This window comes from Poecilia mexicana, unplaced genomic scaffold (genome assembly GCF_051168715.1).
Source record: "Poecilia mexicana isolate PSO_F unplaced genomic scaffold, ASM5116871v1 scaffold_21, whole genome shotgun sequence".
In the NCBI taxonomy this organism is placed as follows: Eukaryota; Metazoa; Chordata; class Actinopteri; order Cyprinodontiformes; family Poeciliidae; genus Poecilia; species Poecilia mexicana.
This window is the reverse complement of record NW_028263390.1, coordinates 814,657-841,083: the sequence shown is the minus strand read 5'-3', so window position 1 is coordinate 841,083 and position 26,427 is coordinate 814,657. Positions and strand designations below refer to the sequence as shown.

Below are 26,427 nucleotides of genomic sequence, written 5' to 3'. Positions count from 1 at the left end.
GCAAACGACCTGAACGTGTCCCGCATGCGCAGTAGAGGGCGCCATAGCGTCAGCGTTCTCAGTGTTCTGCCAACCGCCACAAGAAGAAGAAGAAGCGCTCAAAGTTTACGGAAGTAAACATGGAGGCTAACGGTGAAGCTTAGCTTACATGTTGGAAGTTGTTGTCCGATCGGAGCAGCAAATTAACAACTTAATCCTCATATAATCCGTCATGGTGGTTGTTTTCATTCCCACTTGTGCATCAGGACGCAGAATAGTGACGTTTGTCGAGTATCGGTGACGTTCAGGTCGGATGAATGCAACATGGATGTTAGGTCGCATTTAAAAAGGATACATATCGGATACCCAAGTGGCCTGATCGCATTCGAAAAGAATCCGATCTGTGTTGTTCAGACCGTCATGAAAATATCAGATGCGGATCGCATTAAGGCAAAAAAAAAAAAAATCGGAATTGAGTCACTTCAGGCTCCAGTGTGAACGCAAGAAGTTTTGAGTACAAAAGTCATGAAATTCTGCTTTCAGACTGAAAATATGTGGTCCTGGATTATGGCAGAAAAATTCCCCCATACACATATACACACACACACACACACACACACACACACACACACACACACACACACACACACACACAGACTAGTTTACATGTTTCGTGGGGACTACCAGTTTAATCATCACTCGTGGGGACCACACTTTCTAGTGGTTCTAAAAATCCCAAAAAAATATTTTACACTACTTATACCTATATTAACCTAAACACACCTTGAAATAACTCAATTTCAAAAGTAGAGTCATCAACCTGTCTGGGCCATGCCACATGGGGACTCATGAAATTCCGAAAAAACATGTCATATGGGGACCAGATTTACATATTATTTGCATAATTTACACACACGAACTTACCTCGTGGGGACCTTTGTTCCATTTCCTGACATATACGGTCAGCCATTTTAGATTTCAACAAAATGATCAATAACTTATCATCAATATCATGAAATGATTACAGGAGAACAAAGCATTGCAGAACACCTTTTTTATTTAACTTGTCAACAAAACACATTGTACAGGCATTTCGGACCCTCAATGTTACATTTGATTCAATTAGTTTTGTTATTCAAGTCTTTAAATCCAAGTCTGCAGCATCTAAAACCTGAGACAGGAATACAATAGGTGTCCAAAATGTTGAATCTTTGGTAATATTCACTAATCTAGCAAAGCTGCCACTGAGAATCAAAATTATAGTGATTTCAACACAGCAATGAGCCAAACAATGTTAAGTATGTTGCTAAATCTGACACAACTACCAGTTTAGAAGCTCTGTCTTCTTCAGGGTCTCATCAATGATTCTCTGAGAGCCTGAAGAGAGTGACGGAAGAATGGAATCCATGTCTGTCGGTTCCACACTTGCAGTGGTCAATGTCTGGAATATTTTAAAAAGACTTATTTGTATGTAAACATGTACAACCAAGTGCTTGCTTCAATAAAAACAAATTTCTTGAACAAATAGTGACATTTTTAAAATGAAGTTAAAAATTGATGACTAGAAATTGTGAACTAAAGCCTTAAAACATATTAAACACTGTGTCAATGAAATAATTCAAATCTTCTACATTTTTCATGTGCTGCAACTGGATTTTGTGTGTTAGAAACACATCAGCCATGACTTATGGGGACCCAACACACCTCAGACATGACTTATGGGGACCCAACACACAGTTAGTTACAAGTCCTTCTGTGGATCAACTTTGTACCAGCATCTAACACAGTTGGTAACACTGGTTAATGTGTGTTTTGGGGACTCCGTAAATGTCCAAAGGAGAGCTTTGGCTAGCCAATTTGGAAACTACAACACTGGAATAAGCCTTAGTTAGATGTAGCACTGCAACTGCACTTTGACATACAGAATATTTAACTGTTTGCTATATTAGTTTTAAGGACTTGTGGCCATCAAATGTCAGTCAGCCACACCGCATGTCAACGCAACACATTGCACAGGCACTTCTGACCCTCAATGTTACATTTGATTCAATTAGTTTTGTTATTCAAGTCTTTAAATCCAAGTCTGCAGCATCTAAAACCTGAGACAGGAATACAATAGGTGTCCAAAATGTTGAATCTTTGGTAATATTCACTAATCTAGCAAAGCTGCCCCTGAGAATCAAAATTATAATGATTTCAACAGAATAATAAGCCAAACAATGTTAAGTATGGAGCTAAATCTGAAGATAGCTACCTATTTAGAAGCCCTGTCTACTTTAGGGTCTCATCAATGTTTCTCTGAGAGCCTGAAGATAGTGACAGAAGACTGGAATCCATTTCTGTCAGTTCCACCTTTGCAGTGGTCAATGTCTGAAATGTTTTAAAAAGACTTATTTGTTTGTAAACATGTACAACCAAGTGCTTGCTTCAATAAAAACAAATTTCTTGAACAAATACAGTGACATTTTTAAAATGAAGTTAAAAAATGATGACTAGAAATTGTGAACTAAAGCCCTAAAACATATTAAACACTGTGTCAATGAAATAATTCAAATCTTCTACATTTTTCAGGTGCTGCAACTGGATTTTGTGTGTTAGAAACACATCAGACATGACTTATGGGGACCCAACACACCTCAGACATGACTTATGGGGACCCAACACACAGTTAGTTACAAGTCCTTCTGGGGATCAACTTTGTACCAGCATCTAACACACGTGGTAACACTGGTTAATGTGTGTTGTGGGGACTCCATAAATGTCCAAAGGAGAGCTTTGGCTAGCCAATTTGGAAACTACAACACTGGAATAAGTCTTAGTCAGATGTAGCACTGCAACTGCACTTTGACATACAGAACATTTAACTGTTTGCTGTATTAGTTTTAAGGACTTGTGGCCATCAAATGTCAGTCAGCCACACCGCATGTCAACGCAACACATTGCACAGGCACTTCTGACCCTCAATGTTACATTTGATTCAATTAGTTTTGTTATTCAAGTCTTTAAATCCAAGTCTGCAGCATCTACAACATGAGACAGGAATATAATAGGTGTCCAAAATATTGAATCTTTGGGAATATTCACTAATCTAGCAAAGCTGCCCCTGAGAATCAAAATTATAATGATTTCAACAGAATAATAAGCCAAACAATGTTAAGTATGGAGCTAAATCTGAAGATAGCTACCTATTTAGAAGCTCTGTCTTCTTCAGGGTCTCATCAATGTTTCTCTGAGAGCCTGAAGAGAGTGACAGAAGACTGGAATCCATTTCTGTCAGTTCCACCTTTGCAGTGGTCAATGTCTGGAATGTTTTAAAAAGACTTATTTGTTTGTAAACATGTACAACCAAGTGCTTGCTTCAATAAAAACAAATTTCTTGAACAAATACAGTGACATTTTTAAAATGAAGTTAAAAAATGATGACTAGAAATTGTGAACTAAAGCCCTAAAACATATTAAACACTGTGTCAATGAAATAATTCAAATCTTCTACATTTTTCAGGTGCTGCAACTGGTTTTTGTGTGTTAGAAACACATCAGACATGACTTATGGGGACCCAACACACCTCAGACATGACTTATGGGGACCCAACACACAGTTAGTTACAAGTCTTTCTGTGGATCAACTTTGTACCAGCATCTAACACACTTGGTAACACTGGTTAATGTGTGTTGTGGGGACTCCGTAAATGTCCAAAGGAGAGCTTTGGCTAGCCAATTTGGAAACTACAACACTGGAATAAGTCTTAGTCAGATGTAGCACTGCAACTGCACTTTGACATACAGAACATTTAACTGTTTGCTGTATTAGTTTTAAGGACTTGTGGCCATCAAATGTCAGTCAGCCACACCGCATGTCAACGCAACACATTGCACAGGCACTTCTGACCCTCAATGTTACATTTGATTCAATTAGTTTTGTTATTCAAGTCTTTAAATCCAAGTCTGCAGCATCTACAACATGAGACAGGAATATAATAGGTGTCCAAAATATTGAATCTTTGGGAATATTCACTAATCTAGCAAAGCTGCCCCTGAGAATCAAAATTATAATGATTTCAACAGAATAATAAGCCAAACAATGTTAAGTATGGAGCTAAATCTGAAGATAGCTACCTATTTAGAAGCTCTGTCTTCTTCAGGGTCTCATCAATGTTTCTCTGAGAGCCTGAAGAGAGTGACAGAAGACTGGAATCCATTTCTGTCAGTTCCACCTTTGCAGTGGTCAATGTCTGGAATGTTTTAAAAAGACTTATTTGTTTGTAAACATGTACAACCAAGTGCTTGCTTCAATAAAAACAAATTTCTTGAACAAATACAGTGACATTTTTAAAATGAAGTTAAAAAATGATGACTAGAAATTGTGAACTAAAGCCCTAAAACATATTAAACACTGTGTCAATGAAATAATTCAAATCTTCTACATTTTTCAGGTGCTGCAACTGGTTTTGTGTGTTAGAAACACATCAGACATGACTTATGGGGACCCAACACACCTCAGACATGACTTATGGGGACCCAACACACAGTTAGTTACAAGTCTTTCTGTGGATCAACTTTGTACCAGCATCTAACACACTTGGTAACACTGGTTAATGTGTGTTGTGGGGACTCCGTAAATGTCCAAAGGAGAGCTTTGGCTAGCCAATTTGGAAACTACAACACTGGAATAAGTCTTAGTCAGATGTAGCACTGCAACTGCACTTTGACATACAGAACATTTAACTGTTTGCTGTATTAGTTTTAAGGACTTGTGGCCATCAAATGTCAGTCAGCCACACCGCATGTCAACGCAACACATTGCACAGGCACTTCTGACCCTCAATGTTACATTTGATTCAATTAGTTTTGTTATTCAAGTCTTTAAATCCAAGTCTGCAGCATCTACAACATGAGACAGGAATATAATAGGTGTCCAAAATGTTGAATCTTTGGTAATATTCACTAATCTAGCAAAGCTGCCCCTGAGAATCAAAATTATAAAGATTTCAACAGAATAATAAGCCAAACAATGTTAAGTATGGAGCTAAATCTGAAGATAGCTACCTATTTAGAAGCTCTGTCTTCTTCAGGGTCTCATCAATGTTTCTCTGAGAGCCTGAAGAGAGTGACAGAAGACTGGAATCCATTTCTGTCAGTTCCACCTTTGCAGTGGTCAATGTCTGGAATGTTTTAAAAAGACTTATTTGTTTGTAAACATGTACAACCAAGTGCTTGCTTCAATAAAAACAAATTTCTTGAACAAATACAGTGACATTTTTAAAATGAAGTTAAAAAATGATGACTAGAAATTGTGAACTAAAGCCCTAAAACATATTAAACACTGTGTCAATGAAATAATTCAAATCTTCTACATTTTTCAGGTGCTGCAACTGGTTTTTGTGTGTTAGAAACACATCAGACATGACTTATGGGGACCCAACACACCTCAGACATGACTTATGGGGACCCAACACACAGTTAGTTACAAGTCCTTCTGGGGATCAACTTTGTACCAGCATCTAACACACTTGGTAACACTGGTTAATGTGTGTTGTGGGGACTCCGTAAATGTCCAGAGGAGAGCTTTGGCTAGCCAATTTGGAAACTACAACACTGGAATAAGTCTTAGTCAGATGTAGCACTGCAACTGCACTTTGACATACAGAACATTTAACTGTTTGCTGTATTAGTTTTAAGGACTTGTGGCCATCAAATGTCAGTCAGCCACACCGCATGTCAACGCAACACATTGCACAGGCACTTCTGACCCTCAATGTTACATTTGATTCAATTAGTTTTGTTATTCAAGTCTTTAAATCCAAGTCTGCAGCATCTAAAACCTGAGACAGGAATGTAATAGGTGTCCAAAATATTCAATCTTTGGTAATATTCACTAATCTAGCAAAGCTGCCCCTGAGAATCAAAATTATAATGATTTCAACAGAATAATAAGCCAAACAATGTTAAGTATGGAGCTAAATCTGAAGATAGCTACCTATTTAGAAGCTCTGTCTACTTCAGGGTCTCATCAATGTTTCTCTGAGAGCCTGAAGAGAGTGACAGAAGACTGGAATCCATTTCTGTCAGTTCCACCTTTGCAGTGGTCAATGTCTGGAATGTTTTAAAAAGACTTATTTGTTTGTAAACATGTACAACCATGTGCTTGCTTCAATAAAAACTAATTTCTTGAACAAATACAGTGACATTTTTAAAATGAAGTTAAAAAATGATGACTAGAAATTGTGAACTAAAGCCCTAAAACATATTAAACACTGTGTCAATGAAATAATTTAAATCTTCTACATTTTTCAGGTGCTGCAACTGGTTTTTGTGTGTTAGAAACACATCAGACATGACTTATGGGGACCCAACACACCTCGGACATGACTAATGGGGACCCAACACACAGTTAGTTACAAGTCCATCTGGGGATCAACTTTGTACCAGCATCTAACACACGTGGTAACACTGGTTAATGTGTGTTGTGGGGACTCCATAAATGTCCAAAGGAGAGCTTTGGCTAGCCAATTTGGAAACTACAACACTGGAATAAGTCTTAGTCAGATGTAGCACTGCAACTGCACTTTGACATACAGAACATTTAACTGTTTGCTGTATTAGTTTTAAGGACTTGTGGCCATCAAATGTCAGTCAGCCACACCGCATGTCAACGCAACACATTGCACAGGCACTTCTGACCCTCAATGTTACATTTGATTCAATTAGTTTTGTTATTCAAGTCTTTAAATCCAAGTCTGCAGCATCTAAAACCTGAGACAGGAATATAATAGGTGTCCAAAATGTTGAATCGTTGGTAATATTCACTAATCTAGCAAAGCTGCCCCTGAGAATCAAAATTATAATGATTTCAACAGAATAATAAGCCAAACAATGTTAAGTATGGAGCTAAATCTGAAGATAGCTACCTATTTAGAAGCTCTGTCTTCTTCAGGGTCTCATCAATGTTTCTCTGAGAGCCTGAAGAGAGTGACAGAAGACTGGAATCCATTTCTGTCAGTTCCACCTTTGCAGTGGTCAATGTCTGGAATGTTTTAAAAAGACTTATTTGTTTGTAAACATGTACAACCAAGTGCTTGCTTCAATAAAAACAAATTTCTTGAACAAATACAGTGACATTTTTAAAATGAAGTTAAAAAATGATGACTAGAAATTGTGAACTAAAGCCCTAAAACATATTAAACACTGTGTCAATGAAATAATTCAAATCTTCTACATTTTTCAGGTGCTGCAACTGGTTTTTGTGTGTTAGAAACACATCAGACATGACTTATGGGGACCCAACACACCTCAGACATGACTTATGGGGACCCAACACACAGTTAGTTACAAGTCTTTCTGTGGATCAACTTTGTACCAGCATCTAACACACTTGGTAACACTGGTTAATGTGTGTTGTGGGGACTCCGTAAATGTCCAAAGGAGAGCTTTGGCTAGCCAATTTGGAAACTACAACACTGGAATAAGTCTTAGTCAGATGTAGCACTGCAACTGCACTTTGACATACAGAACATTTAACTGTTTGCTGTATTAGTTTTAAGGACTTGTGGCCATCAAATGTCAGTCAGCCACACCGCATGTCAACGCAACACATTGCACAGGCACTTCTGACCCTCACTGTTACATTTGATTCAATTAGTTTTGTTATTCAAGTCTTTAAATCCAAGTCTGCAGCATCTAAAACCTGAGACAGGAATATAATAGGTGTCCAAAATGTTGAATCTTTGGTAATATTCACTAATCTAGCAAAGCTGCCACTGAGAATCAAAATTATAATGATTTCAACAGAATAATAAGCCAAACAATGTTAAGTATGGAGCTAAATCTGAAGATAGCTACCTGTTTAGAAGCTCAGTCTTCTTCAGGGTCTCATCAATGTTTCTCTGAGAGGCTGAAAGACGTGACGGAAGACTGGAATCCATTCTCAGTTCCACTCTTCCACTGGTCGTTGTCTGGAATATTTAACAAATCTTTGTTATTACAGAAACATGGAAAAGCAACTGTTTCTATAAAAACTAATTTCTTGAACAAATACAGTTAATTTTTTATAATTAAATTAAACAATCATGAAAATAAATGAACTAATGTCCTAAAATATGACACAGTGTTAAAGAAATAATTCAAATCTTCTACATTTTTAAACCTTGTAACTGAGTTTACTGTTTTACAAACACCTCGGATATAAGTTATGGCAGTGCTTCTCAATTCCAGTCCTCAGGCCACCTTCCTTTGCATGCTTTGGATGTGCCTCTATACTAGAATAGCCGATTATTTGACCTCTTCTCAGGTCATTAAGTACTGCAAAAGCCTGTTAGTCATCCACAGATACAGTCCAGGTGTGTGGCAGGAGGGAAACTCCTAAAACATGCAGGACTAGGAGGCTTGAGGACCAGAATTGAGAAACACCGAGTTATGGGGACCCAACACACAGTTAGTTACAAGTCCTTCTGGGGATCAACTTTGTACCAGCATCTAACACACTTGGTAACACTGGTTAATGTGTGTTGTGGGGACTCCTTAAATGTCCAAAGGAGAGCTTTGGCTAGCAAATTAGGAAACTACAACATTGGAATAAGTCTTAGTCAGATGTAGCACTGCAACTGCACTAGGCTAATAGTATGCAAATGCTAATACAATTTAACTTAAAATGAAATTCACATTTTATCATTGGACACTAACAATTTAAAACCAAAAACCAATATGAAATCTGAAATTAAAGGACTTAATTTCCTAGCTAGATCTTGTCTAGCTAAACGGCACATTTTCTCAACAATCACAAATGGCAGACAATAGTTAATACAATACATTGCATTGTGAAATGTTAATACTTACTGAGCAGTTTTTGGATAGTCACAGTGTTCTTAGAAAAAGGTCCTGAGTGTAATTTTTGTCGACTGCGCTCCGAACACTAGGAAATCAGGCTACTTCCTGCTGTTTCAAAAACAATAGCCTCTAAAAGGAAGTAAAACTTTGACTGAATTCTAAAGTGTTTTATTACATTCAAGACATTCCATTGCTTTTTGTAATGCCAACATTGAATATTGCAGTTTTTCAGAATATCTGATTTAAATGTTGGCAGTGGCAGAGCTAGACTTTTAAAGTTTGGGGGGGCTAGAAGGGGGCCAGGACTACTTCTGGGGGGGCAAAATTTAATGTGTGTGTGCACATCTATATATCTATCTATTGATCCATTTTCTTTACATCCTTGTCCTTGAAATAAATATCAAGCCTGGAAACCTAATATCGTAACGGACTGAATGTTGTGTTTTTAAAGTAATCTTTGCTCGGTTTCCGGGGCGCAGGCGGTTACCTCGGCAACGGATGTGCTTAAACGACAAAGAGACAGAGAGTAAAAAGGTAGTGGTTTTGAGTTGATCGTCTTTTTGGGTTGTTGTACCGTTGTTTACCTTTGCTGTGGCTCATCACACCCGCTGTAGTTTCTGAACATTCAAACTTGGACTAATTACCTTGTTCATTTGTGAGTATACGTCACAACAAACATCAAATAGGACAACTTCATTAAGTTTTAACAAATTCTACCGCGATAATCATGTGAAATTAAATATCCCGACTTCAGAAGATTTGCCTTTACCTTTACTGGGCTCTTTGGTTTCTCCTATCAGTCTGTAGTTTCTCATATTGAGATACTACAGACTGATGTTGCTCAACTGGCGTGTGGAATACTCCAAGGCTCGGTTTTGGGTCCACTGCTCTTCTTACTGTATTTACGTCTTTTAGGTTTTATTTCAAATTACTACAGTAATGTCTCATACCATATGTATGCTGACAATATCCAAATATCTTGTTAGTTTCGCTCCTGTGAATTTTATAAATTGACAGAACTTAGTAACTGCTTGTCTGATATCAAAATATGGTTGAATGCCAACTACTTGCAGTTGAATGCAAGCAAGACGGAGATGCTTATCGCAGCTCCTGATGATAAAACTGCTGAAATCAGGAAGGAATGGATGAAAAGTGTCTTTACAGATAAGATTAATAAGGTTTTGTTCATAGGAGAGGTGATTGCTACAAAGTCACTGTCAGAAACAGAGTATTTAAACCCCTTGGACCCTTTAACTGTTTTGTTTCATGACCCTAAGCTTAAATGTATGCTATGGGCAATGTATTTAAAATAAACACAAAGGAAATTTAATTGTGAAGTTAAAGAAATATATTGAATATTTTTATAATTTATTAAAACTGAAAGGTTCTCCATTTGTCTATTGTGTACTTGGGTCAATAAGCTATCAAATTATTTTGCTGTTAATGTTTTACCTTATTGCTTCAACATCAATGCAGATCTCGAGGCTATAACATTTGCCCATTCTTCATTACAAACTAACTCTTGTTGGAAAAATTTGGATAAACAAATATATAGAGCTGTCTTAATACTGTTCTAAAACTGTTGTGTTGAATATTAACTAAATATTTGCACAAATGTTTACATCTTTAGAGTCTTTTATGCACTGTGTTTCATACTTTGTTATTAATAAATTCAAACTATGAACCCCATTTTAATATTTTTTAACTATCAAAGATCAGTAAACAGACAATATGCACATATGAACAATTCCTTGATGATGGGTATTTTCACAGAATCAAAAGTCTAAACACGGAATCAATGGAGTTAATCTTTGTAGAAAAATGTCCATTTTCAGTTGGCATTGTGAATTTTTATGTTTTAAGTTGATATTGTCCTTTAAACCAACTCATTTCAAGTTCTTTCCATAACCTTCCTTATGGGGACCAGGAAGAAGGCAGAACGCGACCATATATGGAAAAGTGTGTGAATTCCAATGAGGTGCAGTACCACTCTGAGACCTTATGGGGGCAGCATCGAGTCACACACACACACACACAAAGTGACGAAAAAACATGTGTTATGGGCCATTGCTAAAACTTCACCAGCACCTTTAAAATGGCTTTTAAAACGATTTTAAAATGATTTCCCTTATGGGGACTTGGCTTCAGGTCCCCACGAGGGAGTAGGTCCCCATGAGGTGAGTGTGTAAACAGATTCAAGTCCCCATGAGGTGATAAAAACTAGAGCACACACACACACACACACACACACACACACACACACACACACACACTCTGCTTTCCATCCCATTTGAATGCACAAACAAAGAGCCAGTGGACCTCTGGTTGCTTAGAGGAAACGGGAACCAAACTAACTGCTGCTGTTTCGACAACATTCACATCCCTCAGTGCTATTCAAAGTCTGCCGCTCTGTTATCTCACTCTGGGCTGAACACACACACACACACACACACACACACACACACGCTCCTCTTCATCAGTATTTCGGATCATAATTCCCGGTTTTATGCCTTGCACTCGCTCTTCATGCGATGCTGTCAAGGGCGCAGCGTGCACCGCTTGTACCAAGCTGTGGTCGCCATGGCAACAGGACACACACACTTCCTCCACTTCCTCTTCACCTCAAGGCTTTTTTCTGCCGTCTCCGTCAGAGCGAACGCGTGTCTGCAGCGAGAGGAAGCGAGCGTGTGAATGTTCCCAGTCATTTCCCTGTCCGCCCGTTAACCCAGCAGAGACCCGTCTAATTATTTTGTTCGCACCACTTTTGTTTTGTTTTCAGCGGACCAACAGCGGTTACCATGGCAGCCGCGTCTCCATCTGCTTCTTATTTTTTTCCCCTTTCATTCCGATTATTTAACGGGTTCGGAGTTGTTCTGGGCCGTTTATGATCCAGAAAACAACCCGTCTTGATGTTCAAGCCCTATTTCTAGAGTTTACTGCTAAAACAGTGCTGCTATTTACTGCAGCTTTGGTTCTTTGTGGTCGGATAACTACATTGTTGAACAATTTGTCTTGCATTTAAGTTTGAGTCAGTCTGAATACAGAGTACAGGCTGAACTGAAGAGCCTCACTCTCTGTTTAGCATTGTCTGGTTTGAGCAGAATAAAACAAAAGTCCCATAAGCAGCAGGACCTGACAGAGTTTTCACTTCTGGATGTTTCTCCACATGATAGTCCAGGAGACTTGGTTCGATTGAGGTCCAAAGCAACCAAACCCTCTGAGCAACCTGTTCCCCTCCTGGCCTGTGGGGGCGCTGCACCAAGAACCACTGAAGGAAATGACACAAAAACCTCTGAAGACACTGAGAGCAACTTCCTTCTTCAGCAGATGGAAACAAGATGGAGACATCAGGTTTTAGCGGTTGGAGGATTTCTCTTTAGGCTAAAGACCAGGAGCCATTTCTGCTGATAGCGCTAGGCTAGCACGTTAGCTTTGGTTGTATTTACCCAGAATTCCATGCGCTGTAGTCCACTTCCTGGTTTTGGAGCGGTCTCCGGTCTGCTTGGCGTTCACAAACCGAACCCAGACCGAGGTTTGGAGAACCAGAGGTCAGAGGTCAGCTAGTGTTCACACCTGACCAATCGAACCAGTTAAACACCGGGGTCAGATCGTCTTTATGAGTTATTATCATCAGAGACGTAGCGCCGCGTCAAAATACTTTACAGAAAAACTTATCGATCTGGGGGCCAGAGCACTGGGGGGCCAGAGCACTGGGGGGCCAGAGCACTGGGGGCCGGGGGCCATGCGCCGGGGGACCTGAGCGCTGGGGGGCCAGAGCGCCGGGGGACCAGAGCGCTGGGGGCCGGGGGCCAGAGCGCCGGGGGACCTGAGCGCTGGGGGACCAGAGCACTGGGGGCCGGGGGCCAGAGCGCCGGGGGGACCAGAGCGCCGGGGGCCGGGGGCCAGAGCGCTAGGGGACCAGAGCGCCGGGGGCCGGGGGACCAGAGCACTGGGGGCCGGGGGCCAGAGCGCCGGGGGCCGGGGGCCAGAGCGTCCTTAAAGGACTCAGAGCATGGCTGGGAAAACTTTACATCTTAGAGGGAAGGTTTGTGATTTCCATGTTCAGCTGCGGTCACACCTCCGATAACGAAGCCAGGCGGTTGTCAAGGCAACCAGCCAGGAGAAAACGAGCTAACGGTTAAATAAACGCCTCGTCTGACTAAAGCATCTGCCATTTTAAATCACAGTCATGGCTGTTCATATTTATCCTTCCTATTAGAATAAAGCTCCTTTAACATTTTCTCTCACGCCGAATCGTGGCATCATTTTCAGATTTATTTGAAATAGAGAGCAGATTTTATCCTGGGCATTCAGAGAAAACAAAACCCTGCTGACGTCTGGATCTTACCTTCAGCTCTTCGTCCTCCAGCTCAAACATCCGAACCTGAAGAGACACAAAGAAACAAAGTTAGCAGTTTGTCCAACAGTCACAATGATGTTGGAGCAGTGAAGTTAGGGAAGGCGGCGCGTTTGTTAAATGGTAAAGAGCTAAATGGAAACCGGCTCCACCATGAGACTGTTTCACCAGTCAGTAGAAATCTGCCTCTAGAACCACAGACACTCTTCATGCGACACGTTTTCATCTAGTAAATTAGTTAGAAACAAGTGGGGGCGAAAAAGCCACAGAGGAGGAATAAGGTTGGTTTGTGGCGGCCGGGCCGGCCTGAGGCAGAAGCAGACTTTGCTCCTGCTTAGGATCCACACAGGTTGAACTCGACCAGAACCATCAAAGGCCTTTTAACAGATCAGTGAGAGTTAATAACATTTTAATTCTAATTAGCTGTAAAGCTGTGTGAAACGGGCCCCAGCAGAACTCAGCCCAGGGCCCCAGAGGGCCTGGGGTCGCCTCTGCATGACACAATTATTATTTATGTCTTTGTTTATTTGGCCCAGGTGATAAAAATCTGAAACCACATCTTCAGTGTCTGTTGTGTGGGTGACCTCTGACCCCGTCGTCTGCAGCAGATGAAGGGATTCAGTTTCTCCTTCCTGAGACTCGTTTTCTGTTTGTTTTGCTCGTTTTTCATCCTTTGAAGTTTCCTGGCCGTTTTCTTCGTTGTTGTTGGGAATGAATGGAAATGAAGTGACTCTAAACCTTCATGTTCCTCATGACCAAAACGGCTCACTGATGAATACGAAATGATCCAGAGACAGAAACACGCATCGTTTCAGTTCTGTCTCAAAGTAAAACCTGTGAGTGAAATTGAGAGTTCAGGCTGCAGCAGTTCTGGATCAGGTTTCATATCTGTGGGTGCATCGATTCAAATTTTTCATTTTCAGTGTCGGCACCAAATAGCGGCTGCAGATTCTCAGTGAGTCACTGGAAGCTGCTGCTGACGGCGCGTCATCGGGAATCTTTGCTCAGTCATTTACAGCAGATGATGATATGAAGCAGGTCGGAGCAAACGGACAGAAAAACGTCCCGTCAGCTGGACAGAGACAGAGAGAAAGTTTGGAAAGCCGAGGATCGGAGTGGTTCTGCTTTCTGAAGATGATCCGGTCGTGACGCAGCAGAGCGCTGCAGGAGCAGAACCCGGAGTTGGTTGAGTCATTTCGGATTTCCTGGGTACAAAACTCTGAATTAGCTCCATCTGAGGCATGAAGTGGGACTGAACACAGCTGGAGAGGAACCGGGCCGAACCGGGCCGGGTCAGCAGAACCTGGACTGACGGACCCGGAGGAACCGATCCGCCTGGCTTCAGCCGGGCCAAGTTCACTCCAGGTTCTCTCCAGGTTCTCTCCAGGATCCCTCAAGGTTCTCTCCAGGTTCTCTCCAGGATCCCTCCAGGTTCTCTCCAGGATCCCTCAAGGTTCTCTCCAGGTTCTCTCCAGGATCCCTCAAGGTTCTCTCCAGGTTCTCTCCAGGTTCCCTCCAGGCTCTCTCCAGGTTCACTCCAGGTTCTCTCCAGGTCCAGGTTTCCTCCAGGTTCTCTCCAGGTTCCCTCCAGGTTCGCTCCAGGTCCAGGTTTCCTCCAGGTTCTCTCCAGGTTCCCTCCAGGTTCGCTCCAGGTTCCCTCCAGGTCCAGGTTTCCTCCAGGTTCCCTCCAGGCTCTCTCCAGGTTCACTCCAGGTTCTCTCCAGGTCCAGGTTTCCTCCAGGTTCTCTCCAGGTTCCCTCCAGGTTCGCTCCAGGTCCAGGTTTCCTCCAGGTTCTCTCCAGGTTCCCTCCAGGTTCGCTCCAGGTTCCCTCCAGGTCCAGGTTTCCTCCAGGTTCGCTCCAGGTTCTCTCCAGGTTCTCTCCAGGTTCCGTCCAGGTTCTCTCCAGGATCCCTCCAGGTTCTCTCCAGGTTCCCTCCAGGTCCAGGTTTCCTCCAGGTTCGCTCCAGGTTCTCTCCAGATTCTCTCCAGGTTCCATCCAGGTTCTCTCCAGGATCCCTCCAGGTTCTCTCCAGGTTCCCTCCAGGTCCAGGTTTCCTCCAGGTTCGCTCCAGGTTCTCTCCAGGTTCCGTCCAGGTTCTCTCCAGGTTCCCTCCAGGTCCAGGTTCCCTCCAGGTTCTCTCCAGGTTCCCTCCAGGTCCAGGTTCCCTCCAGGTTCTCTCCAGGTTCTCTCCAGGTTCTCTCCAGGTTCCCTCTAGGTTCTCTCCAGGTTCTCTCCAGGTTCCCTCCAGGTTCCCTCCAGGTTCGCTCCAGGTTCCCTCCAGGTCCTCTCCAGGTTCGCTCCAGGTTCCCTCCAGGTTCTCTCCAGGTTCCCTCCAGGTTCCCTCCAGGTTCGCTCCAGGTTCCCTCCAGGTTCCCTCCAGGTTCCCTCCAGGTCCTCTCCAGGTTCGCTCCAGGTTCTCTCCAGGTTCCGTCCAGGTTCTCTCCAGGATCCCTCCAGGTTCGCTCCAGGTTCTCTCCAGGATCCCTCCAGGTTCTCTCCAGGTTCCGTCCAGGTTCTCTCCAGGTTCTCTCCAGGTTCCCTCCAGGTTCCCTCCAGGTTCGCTCCAGGTTCCCTCCAGGTTCCCTCCAGGTTCCCTCCAGGTCCTCTCCAGGTTCCGTCCAGGTTCTCTCCAGGTTCCGTCCAGGTTCTCTCCAGGATCCCTCCAGGTTCGCTCCAGGTTCTCTCCAGGATCCCTCAAGGTTCTCTCCAGGTTCTCTCCAGGTTCCCTCCAGGCTCTCTCCAGGTTCACTCCAGGTTCTCTCCAGGTCCAGGTTTCCTCCAGGTTCTCTCCAGGTTCCCTCCAGGTTCGCTCCAGGTCCAGGTTTCCTCCAGGTTCTCTCCAGGTTCCCTCCAGGTTCGCTCCAGGTTCCCTCCAGGTCCAGGTTTCCTCCAGGTTCCCTCCAGGCTCTCTCCAGGTTCACTCCAGGTTCTCTCCAGGTCCAGGTTTCCTCCAGGTTCTCTCCAGGTTCCCTCCAGGTTCGCTCCAGGTCCAGGTTTCCTCCAGGTTCTCTCCAGGTTCCCTCCAGGTTCGCTCCAGGTTCCCTCCAGGTCCAGGTTTCCTCCAGGTTCGCTCCAGGTTCTCTCCAGGTTCTCTCCAGGTTCCGTCCAGGTTCTCTCCAGGATCCCTCCAGGTTCTCTCCAGGTTCCCTCCAGGTCCAGGTTTCCTCCAGGTTCGCTCCAGGTTCTCTCCAGATTCTCTCCAGGTTCCATCCAGGTTCTCTCCAGGTTCCCTCCAGGTCCAGGTTTCCTCCAGGTTCGCTCCAGGTTCTCTCCAGGTTCCGTCCAGGTTCTCTCCAGGTTCCCTCCAGGTCCAGGTTCCCTCCAGGTTCTCTCCAGGTTTCCTCCAGGTTCGCTCCAGGTTCTCTCCAGATTCTCTCCAGGTTCCATCCAGGTTCTCTCCAGGATCCCTCCAGGTTCTCTCCAGGTTCCCTCCAGGTCCAGGTTTCCTCCAGGTTCGCTCCAGGTTCTCTCCAGGTTCCGTCCAGGTTCTCTCCAGGTTCCCTCCAGGTCCAGGTTCTCTCCAGGTTCTCTCCAGGTTCCCTCTAGGTTCTCTCCAGGTTCTCTCCAGGTTCCCTCCAGGTTCCCTCCAGGTTCGCTCCAGGTTCCCTCCAGGTCCTCTCCAGGTTCGCTCCAGGTTCCCTCCAGGTTCTCTCCAGGTTCCCTCCAGGTTCCCTCCAGGTTCGCTCCAGGTTCCCTCCAGGTTCCCTCCAGGTTCCCTCCAGGTCCTCTCCAGGTTCGCTCCAGGTTCTCTCCAGGTTCCGTCCAGGTTCTCTCCAGGATCCCTCCAGGTTCGCTCCAGGTTCTCTCCAGGATCCCTCCAGGTCCTCTCCAGGTTCCGTCCAGGTTCTCTCCAGGTTCCGTCCAGGTTCTCTCCAGGATCCCTCCAGGTTCGCTCCAGGTTCTCTCCAGGTTCCGTCCAGGTTCTCTCCAGGATCCCTCCAGGTCCTCTCCAGGTTCGCTCCAGGTTCCCTCCAGGTTCCCTCCAGGTTCGCTCCAGGTTCCCTCCAGGTTCCGTCCAGGTTCTCTCCAGGTTCCGTCCAGGTTCTCTCCAGGATCCCTCCAGGTTCGCTCCAGGTTCTCTCCAGGTTCGCTCCAGGATCCCTCCAGGTTCGCTCCAGGTTCTCTCCAGGTTCCGTCCAGGTTCTCTCCAGGATCCCTCCAGGATCCCTCCAGGTTCCCTCCAGGTTCCCTCCAGGTTCCCTCCAGGTTCTCTCCAGGATCCCTCCAGGTTCGCTCCAGGTTCTCTCCAGGTTCCGTCCAGGTTCTCTCCAGGATCCCTCCAGGTTCGCTCCAGGTTCTCTCCAGGTTCGCTCCAGGATCCCTCCAGGTTCCGTCCAGGTTCTCTCCAGGATCCCTCCAGGTTCTCTCCAGGTTCCGTCCAGGTTCTCTCCAGGATCCCTCCAGGTTCGCTCCAGGTTCTCTCCAGGTTCTCTCCAGGATCCCTCCAGGTTCTCTCCAGGTTCCCTCCAGGTTCTCTCCAGGTTCTCTCCAGGTTCGCTCCAGGTTAAATGGAAGCAGCTGAATCCAGATGTTTACGCTGCTCTCTGCTGCGCTGTTTGTCCGGACGACTCGCCCGGAGGAGTCTGGACTGCTGCCATGGCAACAAACTGGGCAGACTGGGACAACGTCTCACCTCTGTTTGGCTTGATTCCAGTCGGCCATTTTGGAGGACAGCAGCAGGAGAGACGGCTGAATATTCCAGATGAAAACCGTTTAAATTCAATATTTGTTCGGTTCTTAGTGACGCTTCCTCAGTTTGTTCTGTGGAAAATAATTTTCTTCTCTAATTTGCATCAACATAACTTAGATTGGCAGAAAATCTGCTGAGGTTTTATATTTTGGGGTTATTTTAATTACTTTAAACCTAAATAATGAAAAACCTGTCACCACATTTCTTTGTGTTATTAATCTCATAATACATTTTTTACTAAATCTGTTGGTGTTATTTAATTTTCATATTTTTGTTTCTGGGTTTTTTTTCTTCCACCAGGTAAATATTCAAACAATTTCCGTTTATGTGACAGAAAACATCAAAATGTAACTTCAGCATTTTTCCTAAAAACAAAACAAATACAGATTTAATAACTAAAACTGTCATTTAGAGGATTAAATGGAAAAATGAAAAAATAAGATAATAAATGTCAGACAGTCAGAGCGAACACTGACAGACGGCTGCTTTTGCTGGATTTATTGCTTTGGTTTACTGCTGGTTTGTCATGAGTCGTTTTTGAATTTTTAAATGTTGCTACATTTATTATTAGTAACTTTTTCATATAAAAAAAGTCAAACTTGTCGTGAGTCGCTTTTTATTTTAAAGAGTAGCTAGCTGTATCGCTAGCCACTTGCTGATTTGTCAATAGTTTGTTTTCATTTTTAAAAAGTTGCTACATTTATTGCTGGTTGGCTTCTCGATTTAAAAAGAGTCACTAGATTTGCTGTTAGTTTCTTGTATGTTTAAAAAACTTCATAATTAAACTGTGGACCCGAACAGAACCGGCCTGGATCCAGATCAGAACCGACCCGGATCCAGATCAGAACCGGCCTGGATCCAGAACAGAACCGACCCGGATCCAGAACAGAACCGACCCGGATCCAGAACAGAACCGACCCGGATCCAGATCAGAACCGACCCGGATCCAGAACAGAACCGGCCTGGATCCAGAACAGAACCGACCCGGATCCAGAACAGAACCGACCCGGATCCAGAACAGAACCGACCCGGATCCAGAACAGAACCGACCCGGATCCAGATCAGAACCGACCCGGATCCAGAACAGAACCGACCCGGATCCAGATCAGAACCGACCCGGATCCAGAACAGAACCGACCCGGATCCAGATCAGAACCGACCCGGATCCAGAACAGAACCGACCCGGATCCAGATCAGAACCGACCCGGATCCAGAACAGAACCGACCCGGATCCAGATCAGTACCGACCCGGATCCAGATCAGAACCGACCCGGATCCAGAACAGAACCGGCCTGGATCCAGAACAGAACCGACCCGGATCCAGAACAGAACCGACCCGGATCCAGATCAGAACCGACCCGGGTCCAGAACAGAACCGACCCGGATCCAGAACAGAACCGACCCGGATCCAGATCAGTACCGACCCGGGTCCAGAACAGAACCGACCCGGATCCAGAACAGAACCGGCCTGGATCCAGATCAGAACCGACCCGGATCCAGAACAGAACCGACCCGGTTCCAGACCTGGTTACCGCAGCTCTGCCTGCGGAGCTGATGGAGAATTTTATCATCCAGTTTTTGGTAAAAAGAGAAAAACGATAAATTAAATGAAACGCAAATGGAAATGATTGAGTTTGTTTCAATTTATCATGTGATTAATCGATTGATTGCCTTTTGCGACAGGATCAGGACGTTCCATCTCTACTGAGCGTCTGATGATGGTGAGCAACGCCCCCTAGTGGCGCGGAGGACGAACGTTTTTGGAGTTTGTAGAGTTTTAGATTTTTCTGTTTTTCTGTTGCATTGTTGTTCTGTCATTTGCAGTTTGCAGCGTGTTTGCACCTGCAGGCCACCGTAGTTTTGAGCAAAATCAGAAAATATAAAGAAAAATTAAATGTTTTATTTGAACATGGACTCCATTTTCTTCTTCAGACCTGGGAAATACTCAGAATAACTTTCCATAACATTCAAAGAAAAGCAAACAGCCGCAGCAGGAATTATTTAGACATAATTTGGTCCAGATCCAGACCAGAATGTGAGGCAGAGCCGGGATTACCAGAACCGGAACCAGAGGAATTCTGCTGAAGTAATCCGAATCAAATCCACGTTTTCCCCTCTGATAATCACTCCATATTTATTGATTATTTATTTATTTATTCAGGAATTAATGGACAGTAATCCTTCAGTGTCTGAGCCTTTGAGCTCTGATCCCTCTGAAGACAGAAACGCTTTCCTTCACTAAAAAAAATAACATCTCATCCAACTTGAAAAAATGAGTTAATTTGTCTCAATAAATCAAATTATGTTTATGTGAATATTTTGGGTTTGTGAAGTTTTCATGTTAAAAATGTAAAGTTGAGTTTGAAAACTTCGTTAAATGCAATTTTTAAAGTTTCATGTCTTTCACAAAATTTGGTTTATTTAACAAAGTGGAGTTCAGTTTTCAGAGTTTCATCATATTCTGACATTTATAAATATAACAAACTAAATATTTAGTTTACCCTCTAATAACATTTAAATAGCAAATAATATTTACTACTAGCTAAATATTTAGTAACCAAATATTTTAAAGTAAATATTTAATTTAAAAAAAATAAATGTTAAGTTTGTAAAATAAATATTTTTTACTTACTAACAAAATATTTAGGTTGCTGCATTCATAATTAGTTAGTAAACTAAATATTTAATTTGGAAAATACATATTTAGTTAGCTAAATATTTACTTTGAACCCTAAATATTTTGTTAGATAACTAAATCTTTATCTAAAATGAACCTTTACGTCAGGCGAAATAAACCAAATGATCGCATTTAGTTTTTATTGTGTGCAGCTGCAGCATCAACAGCAGCATCAACAGCAGCAGCTGCATCAACAGCAGCATCAACAGCAGCAGCAGCAGCAGCTGCAGCAGCAGCAGCAGCAGCAGCAGCAGCTGCAGCAGCAGCAGCAGCAGCATCAACAGCAGCAGCTGCATCAACAGCAGCATCAACAGCAGCAGCTGCAGCATCAACAGCAGCAGCAGCAGCAGCTGCAGCAGCAGCATCAACAGCAGCAGCTGCATCAACAGCAGCAGCTGCAGCAGCATCAACAGCAGCAGCAGCAGCAGCTGCAGCAGCTGCAGCAGCTGCAGCAGCAGCCGCTCCTCCAGCGGCTCCGGGCGCCGCCGGTCGTTGCTCGCAGCCTCCCCGGCCGGGGCCCCTCTCTTGACGGCAACACGTCATGGAACATTCCCGGAACCAGCCAGCTCACCACCCACCATCCCTCCTGCCTCTCTCTCTCACTCACTCACACACACACACACACACACACACACACACACACACACACACACACACACACACACACACACACACACACACACACACACACACGTCTGCATGCTCAGGAGGGAGGAAGGCGCGATGAGCGGAGGAGATAAAGTTCCTCCCATCTGGAGGAGAAACTCCCGCAGCAACTGGAGCCGCGGCGGAGCGGGAAGCAGCTGCAGCTGCTGGAGAATCTGAGGAATGTCACTTTGATGTGAAACGAGGAAATACCGAGCAGAGAGCGGCGGGGTCAGCCTGCAGCCCGGACTCCTCACAGTCAAACTGAAACTCGCCGAAGCTGCTCTGCGATTCACAGCTTCCTCTTAAAGCGACAGTTCCCTCTTTCTACGGCAGAACCGCCTCGAACCTGAACGGACCGGGTTCAGTTTATACTACAGACACATGCATCTGGGGTAAAGCGCCTTGCCCAGGGGCACATTGGCATGAGGCAGGAGGAGCTGAACCCCCTGCCACTGAGGCACCAAATACAAGCAGGTCATCTGTCCTTAAAACAAATAAAATGTGATTTTATTAATCAAGTTCAGTTTTAAAACCTCATGAATCCAACGAGTCAGACCCAAACCTGCTCCGCCTGAATTCACTTCCAAAAAACAAACTGTTCATCAGAAGGCACTGCTAGCTCAAAAGCTAGCTGCGCTAACCCTAAAGCACTGATTACAACCACTACTTCTGCTAACGCTAACGCTCTATGCCGGCACAACAGCAGAAGCTAATGCAAAGTGGTACCAGGCAGCTGGTTTTGACGATCTGAAAATCTTTATTCCGTTTATAGAAATCCGAAATAATAAAAAGGATTTTCCTGCTGGCTCAGCTGAAAAAATGTAAATATTTTAAAAACATCAAAGCTGAGCTGGATTAGTGAACATAACCTGTTTATTAACTACATCAAACATCAAAAATAAATTAAAACGGAAATATTAAGCAGAAAACGTTTCAGAATCTGATTATTCTGATCTGATCAGGTCAACAAATAAACTGAAGTAAAATTCAGACAAACGCAACGTTTTCTGGCTGAAGAAACCCTGGAGGTCAAAGGTCAGCTGCAGGTCATTTTGATTTTCCACCGTTTCAGATTCTTCTGGATCGTCTGAAATCGATTTCTGCCCAGCAGACGTTTCATAATGTGTTGAGTTTTCACACCAGTTTGGACATTAAAAAGTTTTAACTCATTTCATGACTTTTCTTCCTGTTTTCGTTCTTTGGAACCAGAAATCTGAGGTTCTGATCCGGTTCAGACTCCACAGAGAAACAGAACCACAAATAAAAACTCAGTTTTAATTCACATTTCTTCACTAATCACTGAATGTGAAGTTTAATATTCAGCCACAAGCTGAGATCCTGAACCTGGGAAGGTCATGAACTTTGAACTTTGAACCTGAAATTAATCTTACTTTAGTTTTCAAAATGTTAACATTCTTAAGTCATAATAAGGAATTTAAACGTTCTAATAAAAACATAAACACTAAAACTGTTTCACCAGGTTTCAGTCTACAGGGTCAAAGGTCAAAGGTCGCAGACGACACAAAGAGATCTGGTTCAGGTCCTGAAATGGACCAGCAGGAATCACTGGAGCCAATCAGAACCAAATGACAGGAAATAAACTGGAATATTAATAAAGTCCAACTGAGGTCAGAGGTCAAACTCAGGACCCAAAGCTCTGATAGCTTCAGTATCAGTCATGGCTTTTTGCACTTTTACATACTTCCAGGATTTGTTTGATTTCTGCTGGCTGAACTGTTTAGTGCGGCTGGACAGTTTTCCCCAGGAAACGGCGGAGTGGCCCTTTAAAGCAGACAGGCTTCTTCAATCAGACACCAACTTCAGCAGCGCGACTAAAATCACACCTTTCACTTTTCAAAGCTTGACCTCATCCAGCATGACCTCTGCCCCCCACCCCCTCCGTGTGCCCCCCTCCCGCCTCCCCCCTCTCCGGCCTTCGCTGCCGCCAAGCCGCTTTGGCTGCTGCGAATTCCTCAGCATGTTACGCAACCCGGGTAATCTGCATGCAGTGAAATGCTGCCCGGGGTATTCCCCCTGCACAGCGCTGCCCTTCCAGGCTAAACTGGTCAGAAAGCGGCGCGGATCGGCTGGCATGGCGCACAAACAGCCGCTCTGCCTCCGCGTTGTGCGTAAAAACCCGTCCGGGCAGGTTTGGTTGCTCACCTTCAGCCTTCGCGGAATGACAACAGCAGCAGCCCGCTGACAGTGGAGCCGATCCCGGAACGAGCCCTGGCGGCTCTCCGACAGCAGAAGATGGTTGGTAAAAATCCACAGCGGGCGCAGAAAACAGCGGAGCCGCACAGGAGAGGCGACGGTTCCGCGTAAAACCAAAGAAAAATGTCCGAAATCCGTTTTTAAAACGTTTGGTTTCCGAGCAGAGCGGAGCTGCCGGAGCGGCTCTGCTGCAGACAGACACAGTGATCTGGCTGTGTTGTGAGCCTCTAGCTGTGTGTGTGTGTGTGTGTGTCAGGGCGAAATCAGGAGACACACACGCACACACTCTGCTCACACGGGGGTTATTCCAAGCGCCACTTCCCAGAATAGCAGCAGAGAGGAGAGAGAGAGACGGAGCTGCGGACCGAGAGAGAGAGAGGGGGGCGCGGGCACGTGCGCGTGCATGAATGTGTGTGTGTCTGAGTGTGTGTTTGTGACGTCGTCGGATCCCCCAACGCGCAACCAGGGCAGAGCGAGGGGAGGAGGGGCAGTGGCCGAGGAGGAGGCTCTGTCTGCCGGCGCAGAGAGCAGGATTCCCCGGTCACCTCCGGAGGCCGGGCCGCCGCTTCCCGGCGCTTCCCTCCAGCTGCTCCTTCACTCAGCGGCAAGACCGGAATTAAACACGTTATCTAACAGTTTATTGTTTTAAAAAATAATACAGAAAACTATCTTCATGTAATTCGGATCCATTATAGGGGAAGTTAAAATCCCATCTCCATCCGGTTTGCATCACTCGGTCAAATTCAGTTCAATTTTACATTTCAGATGATTTAAATATGAAAATACAGAAAAGATCATTACTAAAGAATCTAGGTGCTATGTCCAAGCATCAGTGGAAAGCTTAGTGGAAGGAAGAAATGTATCAGAATATGCATAAATAGCTGTTGGAAGATTTTAAGTTTTAAGTTTAGGGGAGATTCAGAGGTTGAGAGTTATAGAAACACAAAACGGAGTTGAAAAGCAAAAACATGGAATAAAATCTGGTTAAAAATCTGAATCAGCTGGAAACTGTAACATCAGGATAAGTTACATCCCTTTAAGCATCAGAATGAATTATAAAGAATTACGATTATTTATAATATGATCAGATGGTTTGATGGGTTTCTGACGTTTGGGTCAGAATTGGTGTAACATGAAGTCATGAATCCACTGAGCAGCTTACTGCTGTTTTAAGGCTGGCGGTGGCAGCATCATGGTGTGGGGAGTTGGGCCTCTTGGTGAGCATCATCTCCACTCCGCTGGCAGGATGACGCTCCAAACCTCAGACTGACATGTTGGTCTTGAAATACAAAATGATTAATCCACATTCAGAGATAGATCACAATAATCTGGCTGCTAGCTTAATCACAATAATCATAATAATTATTATTATATTATTAAAACATGACCCGATTCTTGTCAGACTATTTATACTCAGATATTTGCTGATGTTGTGGTTATTCTTAAATCAGCTAAAGCTGCTGAGTAAGCATCTTGTGCCCTTTCTTCTGCTTTTTCAAAAGTTCAGCTGCGGCTGTTAAACTGCCTGCAGGCCGTTTACAAAGAAACATGGTCAAAGCCACTGTTGGTGCTCACTTCTGCTAACATGCTAATAGCAGAGCTAATTTCTAGCACAGCTAGCTTCCCCTTAATTAGTTTTTCCTGATGAATGTTATCTTTACTTTTCTATTTGTAAACATTCAGTCCAACATCTGTCATGAAGTTTTAATTATTGTCTGTTAAAAATTATTATTGCCTTAGCTTTAGCTTCCACTAAATACCATGTTAGCATAGTGCTTGATCATTAGCAGAACTGTGTTTCTGATGACTGCTTTAGTGTTAGCGCAGCTAGCTGTCCAGTTAGCCCATCACTACCTTGGGGTAAAAGTTTAATTTGACATTTGGTGACAGTCTGTGGCTGTAATTCAGTGAGTTGTTGAAAATGTTCATCAATGCAGAATAATTTGTGCTGTGATATGAAGACTGAGTTTATTGTCCTGTTCTGCCTGGAAACAGATGATGCTCTGACCTGGACGGCATCCATCACTGCTGCCTCTCGCTCAGACATCGGTCTGCTCTGGTTCTGGTTCTGCTCTGGTTCTGGTTCTGGTTCTGTTCTGGTTCTGGTTCTGTTCTGGTTCTGGTTCTGTTCTGGTCCTGGTTCTGCTCTGATTCTGGTTCTGGTTCTGTTCTGGTTCTGCTCTGGTCCTGTTCTAGTTCTCTCTGGTTCTGGTTCTGGTTCTGTTCTGGTTCTCTCTGGTTCTGGTTCTGTTCTGGTTCTGCTCTGGTTCTGGTTCTGGTTCTGTTCTGGTTCTGCTCTGGTTCTGGTTCTGCTCTGATTCTGGTTCTGGTTCTGTTCTGGTTCTCTCTGGTTCTGGTTCTGTTCTGGTTCTGGTTCTGGTTCTGCTCTGATTCTGGTTCTGGTTCTGTTCTGGTTCTCTCTGGTTCTGGTTCTGTTCTGGTTCTGGTTCTGGTTATGCTCTGGTTCTGGTTCTGGTTCTGGTTCTCTCTGGTCCTGGTTCTGCTCTGATTCTGGTTCTGGTTCTGTTCTGGTTCTGGTTCTCTCTGGTTCTGGTTCTGTTCTGGTTCTGTTCTGGTTCTGTTCTGGTTCTAGTTCTGGTTCTGTTCTGGTTCTCTCTGGTTCTGGTTCTGGTTCTGCTCTGGTTCTGGTTCTCTCTGGTTCTGGTTCTGTTCTGGTTCTGTTCTGGTTCTGTTCTGGTTCTAGTTCTGGTTATGTTCTGGTTCTCTCTGGTTCTGGTTCTGGTTATGCTCTGGTTCTGGTTCTGGTTCTGGTTCTCTCTGGTCCTGGTTCTGCTCTGATTCTGGTTCTGGTTCTGTTCTGGTTCTGTTCTGGTTCTAGTTCTGGTTCTGTTCTGGTTCTGGTTCTGGTTCTGCTCTGGTTCTCTCTGGTTCTGGTTCTGGTTCTGTTCTGGTTCTAGTTCTGGTTCTGTTCTGGTTCTGGTTCTGGTTCTGCTCTGGTTCTCTCTGGTTCTGGTTCTGGTTCTCTCTGGTTCTGGTTCTCTCTGAGTCTGAGCCGGTCAGCTGTGAGTGGATTAGC

General features: G+C 44.2%; 1 protein-coding gene across 2 annotated transcripts in view; it reads right to left on the bottom strand.

The window, feature by feature from the left end:
- hivep2a (HIVEP zinc finger 2a) overlaps positions 1 to 23,473 on the bottom strand; it is a 102,680-nt gene extending 79,207 nt beyond the window's left edge. For both annotated transcript variants that reach the window (XM_014981358.2, XM_088002126.1), the window contains exons 1-2: positions 23,340 to 23,473; positions 13,151 to 13,186 (exon numbers count right to left, since the gene is read on the bottom strand). The gene's annotated coding sequence lies outside the window, so the exon portion shown is untranslated. The remainder of the gene's footprint in view (positions 1 to 13,150; positions 13,187 to 23,339) is intronic.
- Positions 23,474 to 26,427: the final 2,954 nt, after the last annotated feature.